The sequence below is a fragment of the Fistularia commersonii genome, chromosome 8 (genome assembly GCF_037954325.1).
Source record: "Fistularia commersonii isolate RoL2024-O1a breed Wild chromosome 8, RoL_Fcom_v1.0, whole genome shotgun sequence".
Taxonomy (NCBI): Eukaryota; Metazoa; Chordata; class Actinopteri; order Syngnathiformes; family Fistulariidae; genus Fistularia; species Fistularia commersonii.
In genome coordinates this window covers 8,787,385-8,807,060 of record NC_141291.1, presented here as the reverse complement: position 1 = coordinate 8,807,060, position 19,676 = coordinate 8,787,385, and the positions used below count along the sequence as shown (strand labels likewise).

General features: G+C 47.6%; 1 long non-coding RNA gene across 1 annotated transcript in view; it reads left to right on the top strand.

Moving 5' to 3' along the window:
• The window catches only part of LOC147231823 (uncharacterized), a 33,381-nt gene extending 22,381 nt beyond the window's left edge, over positions 1-11,000 (top strand). Inside the window, exon 3 of the long non-coding RNA XR_015106499.1 lies at positions 10,706-11,000. This is a non-coding gene — a long non-coding RNA (uncharacterized LOC147231823). The remainder of the gene's footprint in view (positions 1-10,705) is intronic.
• The last annotated feature ends 8,676 nt before the right edge of the window (positions 11,001-19,676 follow it).

Here is a 19,676-nt window from a genome sequence, read left to right as displayed (position 1 = left end):
TTTGCTACTCCTGTGTCCTACAAAGACGGGCTTTGTTTCATTTTCACGTTCTAACAGTTCACGTCGACGTTTGTGCCACTGGGCTCTTGGTTGTTACTTAAAGATGTTTCAAATCAACCACTCCCCCCCCCAAACGGCGTATCTGCAGTAACTGCAGCTTTCACGTGCCTGGACCATCCATCTCGGATTTTCTCATTTTGCACGTTAAATAAATACATAATTGAATAAACACACGGGTTGATAGACGATTTATCTATGAGACGCGAGGTAGTAACGCAAGTTTGGCGACGGACACCTCCCATCACTGCAGCTGAGGAAACCCTCCTTCTACAGCAGAGGTCATCTTCGATGGAATCTCAGATGGAGATAAGATCTCACGTGGATCTCCACAGGCTCAACCAGGTCTCCTGTGATCTTTTTTTTCTATTTACATTCCCATTGAAGAGAGGTTGAAGTATAAATAGGTTTAGTGTCGTTGTGCGGTTATTACCCAAACTGTGCAACCATGTCTTCCTCTTTGTGTAGAACCTGTTCGTGAACATTTCTATAATCTGCTCACGCCGCTGAATAAAGTTTTCACTCTGGCAGATGTTCACCGAGCACGAGTTGTCATTGTTTACTTTTCTCACCCGTCAATCGACAAGCAAGCGATGTCTTCGTTAGCGACGGCTACCGAGATCCCTGGCAGAATGCAACTCCACTTTTACAAAACGTCACAATGAAGAACAGCGTAAGATGCCACCCTTTCTGAAAAGTAAACACGGAATATTGGTTGGTCTCGAAGGCCTGCTTGGGTACGCTGGTCGCTTTACTTCACGACAAGAAGCTCCCTGGTTGGATTCCCGCAGCGCCTGGAGTCTCTGTGTTCTTAAGGTGGGGGTTCCTCAGGGTTCTCCAGGTTCCTCCCACAGTCCAATAACATGAGGCACTGAATGGTTGGTTGTCTATATGAGGTAAGAATGACAGACCGGTCTTGGGTGAACCCAACTTCTCGTCCGATAGCAGCCAGGACTGGCTGCAGCCAAGCTTGACTGCAGGATAAATGGTTTCGATGAATGAATGAATTTACATCTAATAAAAGCCTAAATGTTGAGAGGCAACGCTACTTATCAGGAAGGGTTTCCACCCAAAAGAGAGTCCAGGATAACACTTGATGTGGTTTCACAGGATTCCAAAATGAATTGTTTTACCTTGGAACAATGCGATATCATGTTTCCACGGTGTTTGTGTCCAGTTGTGACATGGAAATGCTACAAACGGAAGTAAAAGCACAGGGGAAAAAAGTGATGGCTAATAGTCCGGAGCCAGATTATTGCATCCTGTTAATATTGAAGGCAATGATAGGTGCGTTTGCAGTTCAGAGGCCGTGTTCGACCCGGCCAGCGCAGGTGGCGCCCCACACTTACCCTCCGGAGGAAACCTTTGGATGAGGTCGGCCCCGCGGTTTGTCATGCTCGCCGGACTGGATCTCCTTCTGCCACTGTGCCTTTTTATCTCCCTTGACAAACATTAGCAACGTGTTCCTCCCCAACAATGAATCCTCCTTCCTGCAGCCAGAAGTGCTGAAATGAAACCGAGCGTGTCCCGTCGAAACCATTTCCCCTTTTCATATTTGCTTCTGTGTAAAAACCGAAGCCGGATCAGGTAAGCTCGACGGCGAATGGATCAAACACGTAAACTCCCACGCGACTCCGGGGTGTCGGGTAATGGACGGACCCCGTTGCCCACCCAGCAACCGCCAAACAAAGAGCGCTGCGCTCGCGGGCAGGATTCCTCCCAGGCCGGTGCAGCATGACTAGGTTTCCCGCCGCCCGGCCGCCACATCCCAGCCGGCGGAGTCATACATCAGTCATACACTGGTGTGCATTTCAGGGAAGTTTCAGGACGCCTGCCTCCTGATGTGGACATACATCAGGGTGTGGTTTACAGCCTAATCTTTATTATCGTCACGGTATCCGAAACATGAAGCTTCAGAAATCCCCTTAAAATCCCTTTAACCAATGATCTGAGGGATCGGCCTGCAGAGTGCTGGTGTTACCGTCTCGTCAGACGAGCCGCAGGTATTTACAACCCGGTAAGAAAGTTCAGATAGCTTTAGAGGAAGCTAAACGTGCCCAATGGCTTCGTGGATCGGGGGTCACAGAAGGGGGCACGTAAGCGGTTAGCACTTCTGCTTCGCAGCGAGGAGGTCTCCGGTTCCGTTCCTCGCAGGAGGGCCTTTCTGCGCGGAGTCTCCGTGTTCTCCCCGTGTGTGCGTGGGGTCATTCCAGGGTCTCCACGTTCCTCCCACAGTCCAAACACATGCTGTGGGTTCATTGGAAACTCTGGATTTCCCAGACGTGTGAATGAGAGAGTGAACGGCTAGATGTCTCTGTTTGACATTCGATGAGAGGTTGAATGCCGGAGAGTCACTGGAAGCCTGCGCCGTCCTTCATCTCTTGCTTCTCCCTTGTACAGCACTTTGATGACACTTGTTCTTTTTTTTCCTGCACTTAACATGCAGCACAGTCAGTGCCGTGTTCATCTGCACATGTAATTACTGCCCATTTGCACTCATCCTTGCATTGACACTTTGCGAACTGCACACCAAGTTGTACTTAACACTGTTCATATTTATATTAATGTTTACACCATCATTATTTCTTATCGATACATATCTAAATGCACTGCAGACAGCGATGTTGGAATTTCACTGTGCATGTGACAATAAACACTTTGAAATGTGAATCTTGATGGAAAGCGCTCCACAAATATATTTATCGCTCTTATTCTCGTTATTGAACTCACGGAGAGGCGAAATTAGCATCTTGCAAGTGATTCAAGGAAGAGAATAAAAGAACTGAAGGGGGTTGATTTTACTGCCTTGTATTTTGCTTTCTGCTCTGACCTAGTGCGCAAACGAATGAATGACATTATCAGAAGTAGCTTATCTGCATTCTCCGAGCCTTTCCCATCATGGCGTCGGTCTCCGAGTCGAGGAGGGGGCGGGGGTGGGGTGGAGTGTCCCGACCGCCTGACCTTGTCGCCGCTGGTCAAACTCCGGTTCACGCCCTCTGCCTTTTGATGTGGCGGCTCTGTTTGTTCACCAGCGCCAGCGGTCTGCTCTCTCCCATTCAACAAATCTACCACTTGCCAAATCCGCTACGCTCTGACGGCGCTGCGTTCTCACCGGGAAATAAGAAGCTTGCGCGTCCAGTCTGCAGGATTCGGGCGTGACCCCTCACCTGCATTCAACCTGAGGGCTTCGGACGGTCTCTACGGGAGACGGAGCCTTCGACCTCGGTGTCCGGGGTTTTACCGACAGTGGGTTTCACTCAGACGCATTCTTTCAGCCGTGCATCACAAAAGACAACAGCAAGAAACGCAGATCAGAATATAAAAAGCGCCGTTAGGTCACTGATTCACACAAATCCGGCAGTGGACGGCCGGTTGCCAAATTTACATTTCTGACATATCTGTTTGCACGATCACTGAAAGGGCAACGGAGGTGAAAAGGGATGTGAGCACTTCAGCCGTCTTTTGTCGCAGGCGTTTGAACCGAACGGAACGTTTACCAAAAAAGGAAACTATCCTGTTTCCACATATGCGGAAGCCTCACCTTCATTCACAAAGTTCCCCCGAGGCGCTTCCGACACCACCAGGTGACCGACAGCGTCATTCAAACTGATTTTTTTATCTTAATCTTTCAATTCGGCTCAAACTGAGACGGACCTCGAGTTATCCGCGCATATTTATTCCGATCGGACGACAAAAGTATCGACACAGCGACGCTAAAAGCACATTGAAACATCACATAACCCAATTTTAAGTAGCACTCGACTTTGTGCTGGGGTTTGGGATTCAGTTGCAATCTGTTTTAATCCCCATTTGTTGTATTTGCAGTTGAAACACTCATTGGTTGCGTCGTTGACAGGTGAGCTCCCTGACCTGAATTGTTTGGCACAACGACAGCACAAAGGTAATAGCATATGCTAATACTTTTGTAGGTTTTGTGGGTTTTGTGGGTTTTGTGGGAAAACCACTAATTTAAGTGGTTTCTGACCAAAGTGACTCACTTAACCCACTAGCTAAATATTGCATTACATTACATTACATTACATTACATTACATTTGGCAGACGCTTTTATCCAAAGCGACTTACAATAGAGGACATAAGCACTGCAAATAACACTTGCAAATACAAGATGCACAGGAAATATACAGAACAGTAAGCTGGGGTTAGTAGTTTTTTTTTTTTTTTATAAGACAAAGACGTACACATACGTACACACACACACACACTGCATAGCCTATTGCATCTTTACATATTGCATTCAGCCATATTGCAGTTTAATGGCTGTTTTGTACATACAAGCATGGGGACTCGCTAAGCGACTGCCACTAACACAGTCATTGGTGTGACTCCGGCGCTCTGAGCTAAAGGTCAGCAGGGGTGTAGTGGGGATAAAAATAGACGTAGGCTATTAAACATTAGTATGTCTTCATCAGCATATCTTCAATCGAAATAACCGTTCGGACCACCGGCCATTTAATCCCTTTATCAACAAGATCTGGTCCGGGTCCGGGTTGATTTCCCTCCCACAAATGTGCGTGTGTGTGCGTTTGCGTGCATGTATGTATTTGTGTATGAGCGCTCCCTCTGTGTTTATGTGTGACAGCATGTTGTTATCTGCACATCGAGTAATATTATACCCATTTGTTTTTTCCATTTCGTGCAGATCTCGGAGGTGCAGCACTTCCCGTACCTCCCCGAAGTGTGTAGATTAAAAAGCGCCCAGACACGCTGCAGGTGAGCCGTTCACCCCGCGTTCCCAGGCTTCCTCCGGGGAAAAAAAAAACAAAAAAAAACAGTCAAGACAAGTTGTGGGAGGTCTACGAGCGCCTGTGACTTGGCAGGGGCGTCTTCAAAAGTATGCCCTCTCCTGAGTCAAACCCCAGAGTAGCAGGCCGCTACTTGCTCCGGTCCAACCGATCTGTCCGCCCACACATGGGAAAACACTTTCCAGGAATCGCGCTCCAACGGTTTCCCTGCCCGGCGAGGCACTTTGCCCCCCCCACCCCCTTTGCTCGGAGCTCATCTCTCTGGTCGAGGTTAAAAAAGAATCCTTAAAATAACGTTCTGCTGGAAAAGGCGGAGTGAAAGGCTGTAAAGGTCTGGAATCGAGTGACGAATAGTGATGATCCCGGGGAAACTGATCGCGCGGCCCCTATGGCACGGCCCTTCGCCGCGCAACGTAAAGCTGTCACTCTTCTTCCTCTCCGAGGGTCACCCTCGGCTCCCGAGCTTTGTCGGCGCTTCTGTAACTGGAGGTCGTCTCCCGGCAGCCGGAGCGCCATGTGTGTTGTGTGACTGTCGGTGATCAAACACACCTTCCAACGGGCCTCTGTAGTTTACATAGAATTCTCTCACTTTCATTTCGACTGCATGTTGGATGTGTACACACTTTGTGCAGGTGTGTGTGTGTGTGTGTGTGTGTGTGTGTGTGCGCGTGTGTGTGTGTGTGTGTGTTGCGTGTTGGGAAATCCTGTGATGTCTTCATAAGAAACCTACTATTCACAAATCTGAGATCTTATGAATGAAAGTATTCCAAAATGAATGAGAGTGAAGGTGTTGAGGTCAGCAAATAATGGGACATAGTGCAGTGTTAATGTGTGTGTGTGTGTGTGTTTGTGTGTGTGTGTGTGAGAATGGAAAAAGAAAACCGGTTGAAAGCTGCATCAAAGGAAAATGTCAACTGAGGTGTGTGCATGTGTGTATGTGTGTGTGTGTGTGTGTGTGTGTGTGTGTGTGTTTGTGTGTGTGGTGTGTGTGTGTGTGTGTGTGTGTGTGTGTGTGTGTGTGTGTGTGCGTGTGTGCGTGTGTGTGTGTGTGTGTGTGCGTGTGTGTGTGTGTGCGTGTGTGTGTGAACAGAGATGGGGCAAGTGGATTCTGCAGACCCTGCAGCTCTGGTGGACCAGAGAGCTGCTGCTGCTGCAACCAGTATATGCAATGGAAGGAGACAAGTGACAAGTGGCTGTTGGTGTGTGTGTGTGTGTGTGTGTGTGTGTGTGTGTGCGTGTGTGTGCGCGTGTATGTGTGTGTGTAAAAGCCACAGCTATCTGAGTACTGAAAAACTTAGTTCTGCTCCATCGCCTTTAGCATCTTCACTCTGACTCACCATAAGGGGAAGTTGCAGCTCCATTTCTGTGCATGTGAGAAGTGTGAGGCAGAAGGCCTCTCAGAGGTGGACAGCATCCATCCTCAGGGGCCTCCCCCACTCTCCTCAACTCTCAGTTCTGCTGGCTGAATCGTAGTTTCAACTCCGCAGAGCAGAGGAGCCCGGAGGAGCTGTTTGGCCGTGGGTAGAAGGGTGACGAGTCGCCCGGATGTCGGTCTGAACAGGCGTCGGTGTTTTCAATTTCAATGCTGGTTCTTTGTCCGGTTTGTGGTTTGTAGCAAACTTAATGTGAGATAAAGAGCGGTGAGTGCGAGGGTGGGCGCTTGTATGACAATATGACGAGTGAATGACTGAGAGAACAGTTGTCTGTCTCCATAGTATACATATATGAGAGGGTGAATGATTGTATGACGTGAATGAAAGGGTGAATGTGTATATGAACGCTTGTATGATTCTATATGATGTGAATTTAAGACTGAATGATTGTATGTCTTTTGCAGGGGTCGGCAACCCACGGCTATATGACTCGTGAACGAGTGAACGGTTGTACGTCTCAATTTGATGCATGAATGAGAGAGTGAGTGATTGTATGTCGATGTAACGTGAATGAATGGTTGTTACACAGCCATTGAGAAAATAAGATATATGATTATTATTATTATTATTAATTAAAATGAAAAGTATTTAGTTGAAGTGGATTTTATTTGCGTTAATTCATTTTTTTAAATTTTAGTTCTTAATTGGAAGATTATTGTGATCTTGAAATATTAAAATAAAAGTATTTTTGTAATTTGTGACGCTCAAAATTAACGTCACGCTCGCGGAAGCCGGTATACCCGCCGATTTGTGAAATATGGAGAAATATAAGAAAAGAAAAATATCTGAAGATGCCTGGGCAGATTCATTTGCATTTACCTCTGACGAGAGTAGCCTACCAGTACGTCTAATTTGTGGGGAAAAACTAGCTAGCAATAAAAAGTCAAATGTTGCAAGACATTTCAAAACGACATCCAGAAAAATATCCAGAGGGAGAAAAGAGAAAGAAAGCTGTTTCGGAATTGATGCGGAAGGCTTCTCTTTGTGGATTTCATAAGCAACACACTATAGTTGTTTATACAAAGTGTAAAGGTAAGAAAAAGCAATATATGCAGTGGTACCCTAATTTTAGATGTCAAAAAGTAATCGCAGCTTCCTGTGTTTTCCAAATCAATCTCTTGGCTCTTTTGGTGTTGAAGGCTGCCCCTGGTACCCCTAGTCTGTAGGATCAGTGAATGAGAGGATGAATGGTTGTATGATGTGACAATGTGACATGGGAATTCAAGGGTGGACAATTGTAAGTCTCTCGATGACATGTCGATGAGTGAGTGAATGGTTGTGTTTCCATATGATGTGTGAAAGAGAGGGTGAATGTTTGTATGTTTCTACATGATTAGTGAATGACAGAGCGAATGGCTATCATACTAAATTCAAATGAATGAAAGACTGAATGCACATAATTGCATTACATTACATTACATTTGGCAGGCATTTTGATCCAAAACGACTTACAAAAAGTGCAATTCAGTCACCGAAGATCCGAAGTACCGGTAGTCGGAGGTCAGAAGTGACCGCTCAACCAAATAGCCATCTCAGAACCATACACATACATACGTTCATTGCATCGTTCATTTTCTTTTGTTCTTAGTGTGATTAGTAGGGGTAGCGCTTGCTGAAGAGGTACGTTTTCAGCTCACAGCAAAAGATGGGCAGCGACCCGGCTGTTCTGACCTTTTTCGGGAGTTCGTTCCACCGCCGAGGAACCAAGACCGAGAAGAGCCGAGACGGGTTCGACCGGCGGCCGGGGGCTCTGAGTGATGGGATGGACGGTCGCCCAGAAGTGGCGGATCGGAGAGGACGGGTAGGGACATGTGGCTTGACCGTATCCTGGAGATAAGACGGGGTCTTGAACTTGATGCGGGCGGCTACCGGTAGCCAGTGTAGGGACATAAGAAAGGAAGTTGTGTGGGAGAATTCGGGACGGTTGAACACCAGGCGGGCTTCCGCTTTCTGAATAAGCTCCAGAGGCCTGTCGGTCACCGCTGGTGCACAGGCAAGGAGGGAGTTGCGGCATCTAAATATAACGTGTGAATGGCCAGATGTCTGTACGACGTGTGCGCCGGACGTCTCTATGTGGCGTGTGAATGTTTTTATGTCTCCGTGTGATGTGAATGAAAGCATGAATGATCATGTTTCTCCATAAAGCTGCATGTCTCTGAACCAGGGCGAGCCAGGCCTCTCGCCCGACCCCGAGAGCAGTTTATGAATGAATGAATGAAGCGATTACGAAGGAGCGAACGGAAAAAGAAATAAACATATAGATAAACGGTAAGATAAGTAAAACACACTGAAGCTCAAGCTCGGCGGCTGCATTATCAATGCGGCAGATAACTCTCGCCCAAAGTGGAACTTGCTGATGTTTTCATTCATGGTCGGCACGGCTTATCCCGCACGCGGGTCACGGAGGGTGTCGGAGACCCTCCCCGCTGACATCAGGTGAGGGGGCGGAGCTCGAACCCGGGCGAGTCGCCGGTCGGGCGACCCTGAACCGCGCCGGGTTACTTCCTCTTTGAAAAAAACATCTCGAAGTGACCTCGGGGGGGACATTTACACTGGAAAGGTCAAAGCTTCCTGTGTCGCCGCTGTGACATTATCATCCCGCGCTGCCGCTAAGGTTAAACATTCAACCGCCGCAACAAGAGAAGAAGCGCTGTTTTGCTTTTTTCACCTTTCGGCGGCAATCGAGAGAAAAAAAAGGTTGCGGTGGAGTCCGACTTGAACGTCCAGCTGCTGAGTGAATGTCACGCTCCCCCTTCCCCCGCTCGGCGCCCAAACCACGGCCGTCTTGCTCGGCTCTCAACGGCCGAAAAAGAGATTAACGACCTAAAAACTCGCTTGAAGGTTTTCTGACGTAGAGAGTTGCATCACAACCTAAAAAGGAACGCGGCACTCTCAATCCCATGTGGTAAACCACTTTACGCTGCTGTTATGACAACAGCCGTATAACTTCTAGGAATGTCAACATTTTCGGCGAATATAAAGCTCTGAGTTTCGGGCGTGTTTGCATCTCCGCGCGTTGACATGGAAACGTAATGAGAAAGAGGTTAACGCGGGGCGCATGACAACGATGCGTTGAATATGTGCGATAAACACACGTATTAATTTGGCGGAGGATTAATTTTTAAGGGGATGCTCCGACATGAATGTGGCGCTCCGAAGGGCGTCAGCATTTTCGAGCATAATTTAGGAAAAAGTTGCAGCGGCCTGAGCCTCGCGCCTCCCCAAAGCTAATTCCCCAGCCCCGTCCTCTCCGCTTTCACCTCCTGTTTGCTCCCGCAGCTCGAGCCTTGGTTATCTGAATTGCAAATAGCGAGCTGACTGGGGTCCTAAATCAGAATTATTAATGAGCGGGGCTTTTGAAGTTAACTTGGTGAGAGGCTGACTCCTCGGAGGAGCCAGAAAATGGCCGGGGGAGGGGGGGGCAGAGGTGGACTCGTGGGTTTTGTTTCCATGTCAGGACAGGTGGGACAAGTATTAGACAATTCTGCATTCTGCAGACGAGTCCCAACAACAAGCAGCATGACTTTACATATATCGCTACATGTGTTGATATTCATTAGAGTTTTCAAGCTCCAAAGGATGACATTCATTCATTCATTCATTCATTGTCTATACTGTTTTATATTGTGGTCAGGGTGGCGAGGGGGCGGAGCCTATCCCCGTTGTTACGGGCGAGAGGTTCACCCTGGACCCGTCAATCTGACGTGCAACCATTCACCCTGTCATTCACACACGTTTGGCTCAGGGGCTGCATTGACTTTTAAAATTTGACAGCCGGGCCGGGTCGGCACGAGATACGATACATATAAAAAAAAAAATAAAAAAAAATTGCATTTGTTAACAGAATATATCAGACTCGTCTGACCTTTGCTTTGAAAATAAAACCAGCTCGGTTTCGTAGACTCTGACGTTTGCTTGCATTTCATGCACAAACCGCTTTTTCCCTTGCAGCTTCACGTCCAGCTCATTCATGTGTGTCAGAATGTCCACAGTAAAGGCTAAATCACAAAACCGATCTGTGTCATTCAGCTCAGGAAAATTCTAAAGTAGCTCCAAAAAGGAAAATTCCCCAGCAGCTCCAAAAATGAAATAATCCTCCCAAATTCATTGATCCAAATATTCACATCAAGTATGAGTTCTGCACTGTCTTTTGGCGGGCTGTATGTGGCCCGCGGGCCGTAGTTTGCCCACCCCTGGTATAGAGACATACAACCATTCACCCATTCATTCATGTTATAGCGACATACAATCATTCACGCTCTCATTCATGCGTCAAATTGAGACGTACAACCGTTCATGAGTCATATAGAGACATATAACATTCACCCTGTCATTCGTACATCATATAGAAACATTCAACCGTTCAGTCATTCATTCACTTGTTATATAGATGCAAGATACAACCACATGGATACATACATTCATTTAGCCTCTCTATTTATTGTCTCTAGTGAGGCTCCTGCATGTGTTTGGATCGTGGGAGGAACCCGGAGAACCCTGAGGAACCCCACGCAGACGCATGGAGAACATGGAGACCCCACACAGAAAGGCCCCCTGTGGGAATCCAACCTTCTGGCTGGGAGGAGGAATCGCTAACCGCTGCGCCGCCGTGTTTCCCGGGGCACATTTGGTCTAATTTGATTTAAAAACCAACAAAAAACATAAACTCTACTCAATAACATTGCAGGCTCCCTGTATTTGCTCAGCCCCACAATTATTCTTTATTGTGCTGTCAACTTAATCTCATTGGTTTTATTTTGCGTTTTTATTCACATTGTAGATCAAAACTTTAATAAAAGCAAAAAAACAGAGACTGCCACCCCCTGCTGGTGTGGAGAGTTTTACCAATCTTGTCAGGTTCTGACTTGGACAACCTGGACGGCGTGGAGACGGCGTGGAGACGGCGTGGAGACGGCGTGGAGACGGCGTGGAGACGGCGTGGGCCGCTTTCCCCGGCAGAGAGGGCGATCTCGTGATGGCGGGTCGAGGCAACGGAAACCGCGGAGGGACTGAAGCTTGTAATTTTCAGCGCTCTTGACGTTTAGTTATCTCCCGTCTAATACGGCGCCCCGTTGTTTGGGGACGAGTATAGAGTCCCGCGGAGGGAGCGTGGAATCACGCGCGTCCACAAATGACAGGTCGGGCCTGCAAACGGAGCCACACAGGGTTTCGCAGGGAGCGGATTTAGAATTAATGCTTTTTCACCGCGGAGTGCGATGACAATCGGGAAACAGTTTGGCTTCGCGAGGCATTTATTATTTAAACCGAATAAATCAAGCGTCGCCTTTGTGCACAACTCACTGCCGCAAGAGCCGGAATGCCTCTTTTTTTCAATTTTTTTTTTTTTTTTTTTTTTTTTTTATGTATGCCAACACATTCATAAATGAGCTGATTTGGACGGCCATGGGTGTGAGGATCATGTGCTGCAATGTGACAGACAGTGAATGGCCGGCTGTGTTAGCTCACAGAGGAGGAGACTCGGGGATGCCGTTTACATGAAGGGCCCTCTGTATCTCCGCCGTGCACACAAGTATGCATCTCATTACCCGCCCCGGACTGAAATAACTCCACAGTTCAGCGTTTTGGGCTCCAGGCCTCCTCAGCTGAGCCGTGACCTACAACTCCATGCGCCGACATCATTTGTGATCCCCTCGCCCCGCACGAGCCGCGCCGCGGTTAAAGGAGAAAAGGGCAAAGTGCGAGTCTTGTGGAAAAAAAAGCCTCGCTCATCAGCAGAATATTTACCGTCTGCCGAGGAAACATTGAGAGCGTTATCTGATAACTCGCCGCATGATAAGAAATGAGACAAAAAGTCGTTCATACACACTAACTAGGGTCAGTAAGAACAAGTGCTCGGGGCAAAAGTGTCCTTGAAGGTTTATATAAAGCCTGTAAGATAAAGGCACAAAAGGCACCCCAGTTAATTAGGGGTAGCCATTTTTGCATTTCGGCCCGCTCCTGTTTCTTTGATGGGTTGTCAAATATTCATGCTGTCTCCCAGAGGCGGCTAAAGGTGTCTTCAGCAGCTTTTGATCAGATTCCAGCACTGTGGGGAGGCAGCTCGGGGATCTAATTGGCCCCCCATTAACGTCGCGGGGAATCATACTTTGTTTTAGGTTAACGTTTGCCGATGCCGCCGTCGCCACCGGGCTCGGACTTACATCCGGCATTGGAAGGTCGTCGGAGTCCGCGTGCGGGTAGGGAGATGAAACATCGGCCGGAGACCGCGCAACTTCGACATTATCGACCCGCCGTTGACTCCCCTCCACTGCCCTGATCCTTTTCACCGTTTTGATTCAATAATTCAATGAGAGAAGAAGATTTATCCTTTCATACAAACCGCACTTTCACTTTTGAGTAAACGGCATGGACACTCCGGCTTATAAGCTCAGCAAGCAATAACCCAATGGCGTGATGATTGTTTCGACCTTTGGATATCAGCATTATAATTATTATTATTGCTTTATACATTATCTATACGTCTTATCCTGCCCTCCTGATAGGAGCCTATCACGGCTTTCATCGGGCAAGAGACGGGCTTCACCTTAGACCAGTCACCTGTCAATCACCTGTCAATGTATACAGAGACGTGCATCCATTCACCCTCTCCTTCACACATCTGGACAGTCCGGGGTCTTCAATGAAATGCTGCATGTGTTTGGATTATGGGAGGAACCTGGAGAACACGGGAAAACCCCACGCAGAAGCGTGGAGAACATGGAGACTCCTCAGAATGGAGTTTTTTGCTGTGCGGCAGAGGCACTAACCCGCTGTGCCGCCCTCGATCCCAATATTCGTCTCCAAAATGAACGAGAGGCTAATTTTCTGGAAACCAAACAAAATAGTACCGTCATTTTCAGATTATAAGCCGCTACTTTTTTCACACGCTTTGAACACAGCGGCTTAAAGAATGATGAGGCTAATTTATGGATTTTTTGGGGGCTCACAAGCTTCATGCCGACAAAACATTTAGCCTCGTCGCATCGGACCAATGAAATCACCGTGAAATCCGTGGGCCGTTTAATTCCGACAACGAAGAAGGCGACGTTAAAGGTCTCATTGCGCGGGAGGAAGACGAAGATAGTGATTTTCATCAGCCCTGTTACAGGCACTGTTCGGAAAAAAAGCATTTACATTACATATTCGAGGATGTTACTGGTATGTATTACATAAAAAAAAAAACTAAAAAAATGGTGTAAATATCACAAGTGCAGCCCATATATGTACATATATATTTATTTTGTTATTTTTAGCCGGTGCGGCTTATATTCAGGTGCGCTCAATAGTCCAGAAATGATGGTAAATGCTGACCCAGAGACCCGACCGCGAGTCAAAGCCTGGTTTTCGTGAATGTCTCCCCCCCCGGTGTGTGACGGCCGTGCCGGGGATCACATTCTTCACGTTAGCCGTGCTTGTTAACAGCCTGACAGAAGGGACAAAGGAAACAAAGTGTTTAAATGCTGTGCTTCTAAAAACCATGAATCTCTGTCTGTCCGGAACTGTCAACGTATTCGCTCTTTCATTTGTCAAACATTCACTATTTATGGGAGCTGATAACTGTCTGCTTTAAGGCTCGTGATGTGTTCTCGTCCGGTTTCGCAGCCTCGCCAATTTACATGTTTATCATCCGGTCCATGTGTTCACCCGCGGCAAACGCGCCGATCGACGCGCCCGTGTCCGGCGCCGCCGAAACACCATAGATCTGTTCGGAGACCTCTTCTTCCTCCGCCTCAGCCATGTGACGGAGACCCACAGCTGCTGCGTGGATGCCTCCATTGCTCACTGTCAAAACATGGCACTCTCCCAGCAGCTATTCAGTGCAGAGGCTTACTACCTGGGAGCGTTGCCAGAGACTCAGCAGAAAGATACTGTATGTACAATAGCTGGAGTATTTGACATTAATCCCTCCTCAACTGTATTACATGTGTGTGTATGTGTGTGTGTGTGTGTGTGTGTGTGCGCGCTTTCCCTCCTGATGTGTTTTGATGCAGGCATCTTCTTCCATTTCATGCGATTTGGGTTTCAACGTCCAATGTTTCTGAGGGATTGGATGTTTTGCTCAGCGTTGCCTAAAAAAAAATACCCCACCCCTGTCTTCGAGACAAGACAAGGCGAGATACGAATATTTATAAATTTATAAAAACCCGGCGCCAAAGCTGAGCCACGATTCAAAGATAATTGATCGCGAACCAGAGGCCATTAGCTGAAGGCGTTATTAGCTTTCAGCTGGCGGCGTGTTGGAGGGATCTGAAAGAATTTGCTGAATCTGCCGGGTTCGGGCGCCCTGGTCTCATTGGTGGGCCGCGCTGTGCAATAACCAAGACGCAGATTGGACGGGAAATCTTCACACCCATGCCGAGTAAGGAGGTAAATGGGATTTAAAATGATTAACCTACATAGAAAATGTTAAATGATGAATAAAGCTATGCTAAGCCAGCGCAGCTATTGTCCATATTAAATCTGCACACAGAGTCCTCCCAACAGGCGTGTTGACCTCGGGGGAAAACCCACCATGCTGTTTGTGTTCTTGAAGCTCCCTCTTTCAAGATTTCCAATTTAAAAAAAAAAAAATGGAAGCGAACACCAATTTAGTCACAGCTTGTGAACACGCAAATTTGACAGATATTGGATTGAGGAGAGCTTAAACATGGTTAAAAAAAAACAGATAGCGATGTCTCCAATTAGATAATGAAATGATGTGTCGGGGGCTTCATGTGGGGTCCCGCAGGGATCTGTACTGGGTCCACTATTATTAATTTTATACGTCAATGACGTCTATAATTCGTTCAAGCTATTAAATTCCAATTTATTGGCATATGACACCAATTTACTGTGCTCCGAAAAAAAATCCGGGGCACTTCTGGAAAATAATAAAGCCAAGATTCTAATATTAGTATACCGTAAAACCTTCAAACAAACACAAATTATTATTCAAATTATGTGTTAATATTGAAACAAAAAAGTCATTATGCATAAATCAGAGGTTATTATAGATGATAAACTAAGCTGGAAGCCACGTAATAAATCCTATTCAGATTGAAATATTAAAATAGCCGTGAAATGCTCCCCGTGTCTGACGGTGAACGCATGAAACCATCCTAAAACCAATGTATTAAAAAAATCGGGCAACAAGGATAATCAGCAAGGAACCAACAAACCTATTCATCATAAACTTACAGACCCCAAAGTCCAGCCGTCCGGCGGATTTGAAATCATCTATAAAGCAAATAACACTTCCGGAGAGCGTCCAGAAGATTTAGGAGAACCAGGGCCTGACGATCGTTGCAGATGCGGGAAAGGCAAAACTATGCAAACAACCCTTCGGTTTGCCTTCCGGAAGGAACTTGCTCGCGTTCCCTCCGGCCTCCCGAAGGCCCCGACTATCAGCCAAACACATAAACCCACTAGAGATGTTTCAGTGCTTAAAACTCTGGTATCCTGTTTAACAAGTGCTCTGGACGTCCCGCATGTTTGCAGGTATGAGAAGCTTGCTTGAACCGCAAAGCCCCTTCAACCACATCGGCAGCGGCAGAGGCATCCCCGTACAAAGATCGCTTATTTATTATCCCTAATCTGCAGGATTTATCTTTAGGCTCGGACGTTTGCGGGCCGGTCTGACGGGCCCCGGATACCGCAGGTGTTAAGCCGTCACGGGGGGGGGGGGGGGTTCACCTGCCTGGCGGCTGTCACCTCGGGTCGAAGCCCCGGCGGTTCTCGTGAAACCCCGCGTTCAGCTGTGAGAATTCTCCGGAAAGGTTACGACTTTAAGGCGAAGTTGCAGGTGCGTATGAGTTGCTAATTGTCGGCGCAGCTACCCGTCTACCCGCGCGTGGGCGCCTTTGAAAGGGCGTCGCGGCCTGAAGCTTCACGTGTACGCGCTCCATGTGACGTACCTGTTATTGACACTAAGCATTCAACAGGGTTCCTGCAGGACCCTTGAACCTGAGAGGCAGTCCCTGGGAGCAGCGCTGGAGGGCTGGAGAGTTCAGCGCAGTTAATGTTCAACTCTTTTGATCTCTGCCGAGAAGTCGCATTCCCTGAATTCCTCACCAGCATTTCCAGTGGCGGGGAGACTATGAATGGCTCTATAGAAGACAGTTAACACTCAGCCACGCATTCTTTTATCCGTACGATGGAAAAGCACAGGGGGAAAAAAAGCAGGGTTGTTCCACTTTCTTATTGTCATGTGAAGCCATTTTAATTCACAATTTTCCTGCCAAAATATGACTCAATAACGCGGGGTTTTTTTCAAACTATGTCACAATCCCCCTCGGATAACATTAATCATTACACGGTGAGATCATGTGTTTGTTGTTTTCTTCCTTTCCTTTCCGTTTATTTCTCAAATAATAATTTGCGGAGCCGAACGATCCGGTCAGAGTGACCCGCTTTGTTGAACTCTCGGTAATTGAGCAACGGGTCGCTCGCGTTATCTGGAAAGAGCGGGAACTTTATCGGCGACCTGCGCCGCTGCGAGGCAGCGCCGAGCTCTTGCACGCCACCGGGCGTTCCTGAGTTCCAGCCTCAGACATCAAAGCTGTGGTTTTCCTTTTTTTTTTTTTTTTCAAATGACACTAAAGAGATCACACTGGCGGCGAAACACGTTTGGTAATTTGCTTAAAACGTCCGCCATGTGGACGCCAGACGTCACTCTGAAACTGCGCAGATGTCGCAGCAGAGACAACCAATTTATCAGCCATATGTATGATTCTGCGCCTGGCACGGGGCCGTCTCCGCGTCGCGCCATAAAATGCTAATTGATTGTGTGCGTTTTTTTTTCCCTATCGTCGACTTCACTGTGGGGGGGGATCGACAAATGGAGGGATGAAATCCCAAGCGAGAGTCTGATGTCGGACAAAAAGCGAAAACCTCAAGTAAAGCGGATCTTGGTAGCCTTTTGGACTCTGGACTCGGGCGCCAGATGCTAACTCGACCGTTGGGTTCAGTGCCACAGGCGTCCCGACATAACATTTAGGGTTTTCTTTGTTTCTTAACATGCCGTGTCCTACGTTGGAAAAGATCGGCATGTACAAGTTTGCGTGCGTGCGTAAATAACTGTCGTCAATGGGTTAGTGATTTGCTTGTAGAAAATATAGAGTCGACCAATCTATCAATAAACTCATTAGCACAGCTCCAGATTAAATTTGCGGAGGGCGCGTCATCCCGAATGTCATCTGAGGGGAGGCCCTGCCGCCTCCGACTTTGAGAACACGTCTATTTCTGTCCACAACCCTCCCTTGTGAGGTCGGCGGACGGACGGACGGAGCAGTCAAACACTCAAAGCTCATTAATTTCTACTTCTTAAACTTGACTTAGCGGGGAAAGTGAAAAAAATAATCTGGAACCGGGGAAGTATGGATGAATGTTAATCCTTGAATTAGGAAATTCATCTTTTTGGATCCCGGGCGGCGCGTCCTCGCAGCCGCTTCGCTTGGCTACTTTTGCAAAGCCGTCGGTGGAGAGGTGCAGCAAAGAGGATTGACTTATCGACTTTTAAGGTTGGACTCTTGAGCTGATCGGGAATAAATGACAGTTTGGAGAGGAAGTTCTCCTCAAACCGGGGGTAACGGGGGCACCTCCGCGTCAAAAAAACAAATGGCTTTATACGGCACCTTTATTCACACCATATGGGCTTTTATTTCCTGCGGGCAGTTTGTCAGTTGTTCTGCCACTCAAGCCGCCAGGAGAGAGTATCGAGCATCTGGACATTTGCGAAGGCCCTGCCGGTCGTCCGCAGCCCGAGGGAGAGGGGTCAAACCTGGGAACACATCACCAGACTGGGGCTGGGTGGCACCATTCAGGGTGAGGTGAAGTGGGGTTAGACAAGAGGGGGCCTCTAACGCCTGGCTTTACAGTGACATCAGGGGATTGGTGATATAATCCTCTTACAGTGTACTGTATGCTGTAGTGGGTTGGGTTAACTGTAGATAGACCTCTCCGCTTCTCTGTCCCGCAGAGCCACATGGGCAACAGAGACAAAGATAACTGAGGGCTCGGTGTTTACGCAGTCTGAGATACTTTTGTTCCCCGGCTTCCAACGAAGGATTCAGGAAACGCGGCTAAACCCTTGGCAGGTGCCAACCCTTTGTGCTGCACCTTCTCCATGTAGGGTTTTAGACTTGTACCCGACTTGTCGTTGGGACGTGGATTTAGTCGATACCGTTAGCTTTACGACCATCTGCGTATTAGAACTTCTTGTACTTACAAGTATTCATATGCTCAAGATGCGGTACGGATCATTTATCCGCATGTGATGTATGTAAACGGGTACATACCTTTCAGAAGCGGTCAAACATCAATGCCCAAATACTACCCATGCGTGCCGCAGTTGTCAAACAACACGTCCACAGGAGGGCGGTGTGGAATTCAGAGTTCACTTCTGAGTTTAGCGCAGCGCTCCAGGCGGTGGAGGCCCGAGCGGCCGTTAAAAACAAGAAGTTAGAATTCTTACTCCGATGTCTTCTTCTTCTCTATTCCTTTCGCCGGTTGCACTGGAGCATACAATGCAACACTGCCACCTCAGGACCTCCAGTGACACTGCGCCTTTTTTGGCGTTTGGCTAACGTACAGACGTAAGATGACAGAAGGTTCAGCCTGTATGATCGCTGGAAGTTGAGCATTAATGAGCTCGTAGAGAAACGGTAGTTTTACCTTGGAAACCCTTAAAGCTGCAGGTAACTTTTCTTTTCTTGGAGGACTTGGATTATTTGGAAAGTCTTGTTTGTTGTATGCCGTTATCTTGAAGAAAGTCATCAGAGAAGATTGACTGATGACTGATATGTTGTCCTCTTAGCCAGCTGACTCATCTTGGCTCAAGGACTTAAACAAAATGGAGCTGGCGGGCCATCCCTCTTTCCATTCATACACAAATCAACTTAGCAGAACCTCTTTAACCCACAGATTAAGGCTACGTTTACAGTCTTAAACAGATGTGTGTATGTTTATACGTTCTGGAATTTGTATTTTAGAATTGTTTTAAATGTGTTGCAAGACTTGCAACATCCACCGCATGTGGTTGGAGCAAGAGAACCGTGACAGATGACCACATTATTCACCGCCGAGCGGGGTCGGCAGAAAAGCAAAACATAACTGAAAAGAAGCCTCAGACGATCTGTTGCGATGAAGTTGAGCCACGGGCCGGTGGCTGATGCACAACCTCAGACGGGTTTGGTTGTGGTCTATGCCTAGCATCGACGGTTCCATGCAGACCCTAAATGTATGCAGTGCTCGAACTAAAAGTAGCCCATGATGCTTTCACAGTTTGTTAGTTCACTTTAACCAAAAACCAAAGAGTGAACATGACGCCCATTGCCCTCCCGTGGCAGGCGCGTGTCGGACAGTCGCATCGCATATCGGCAATCGTCTAGTTGAGATAAGGGCTTGTTCACGCTCAACTTTTAATCCGCCTATGGTCGACCCTTC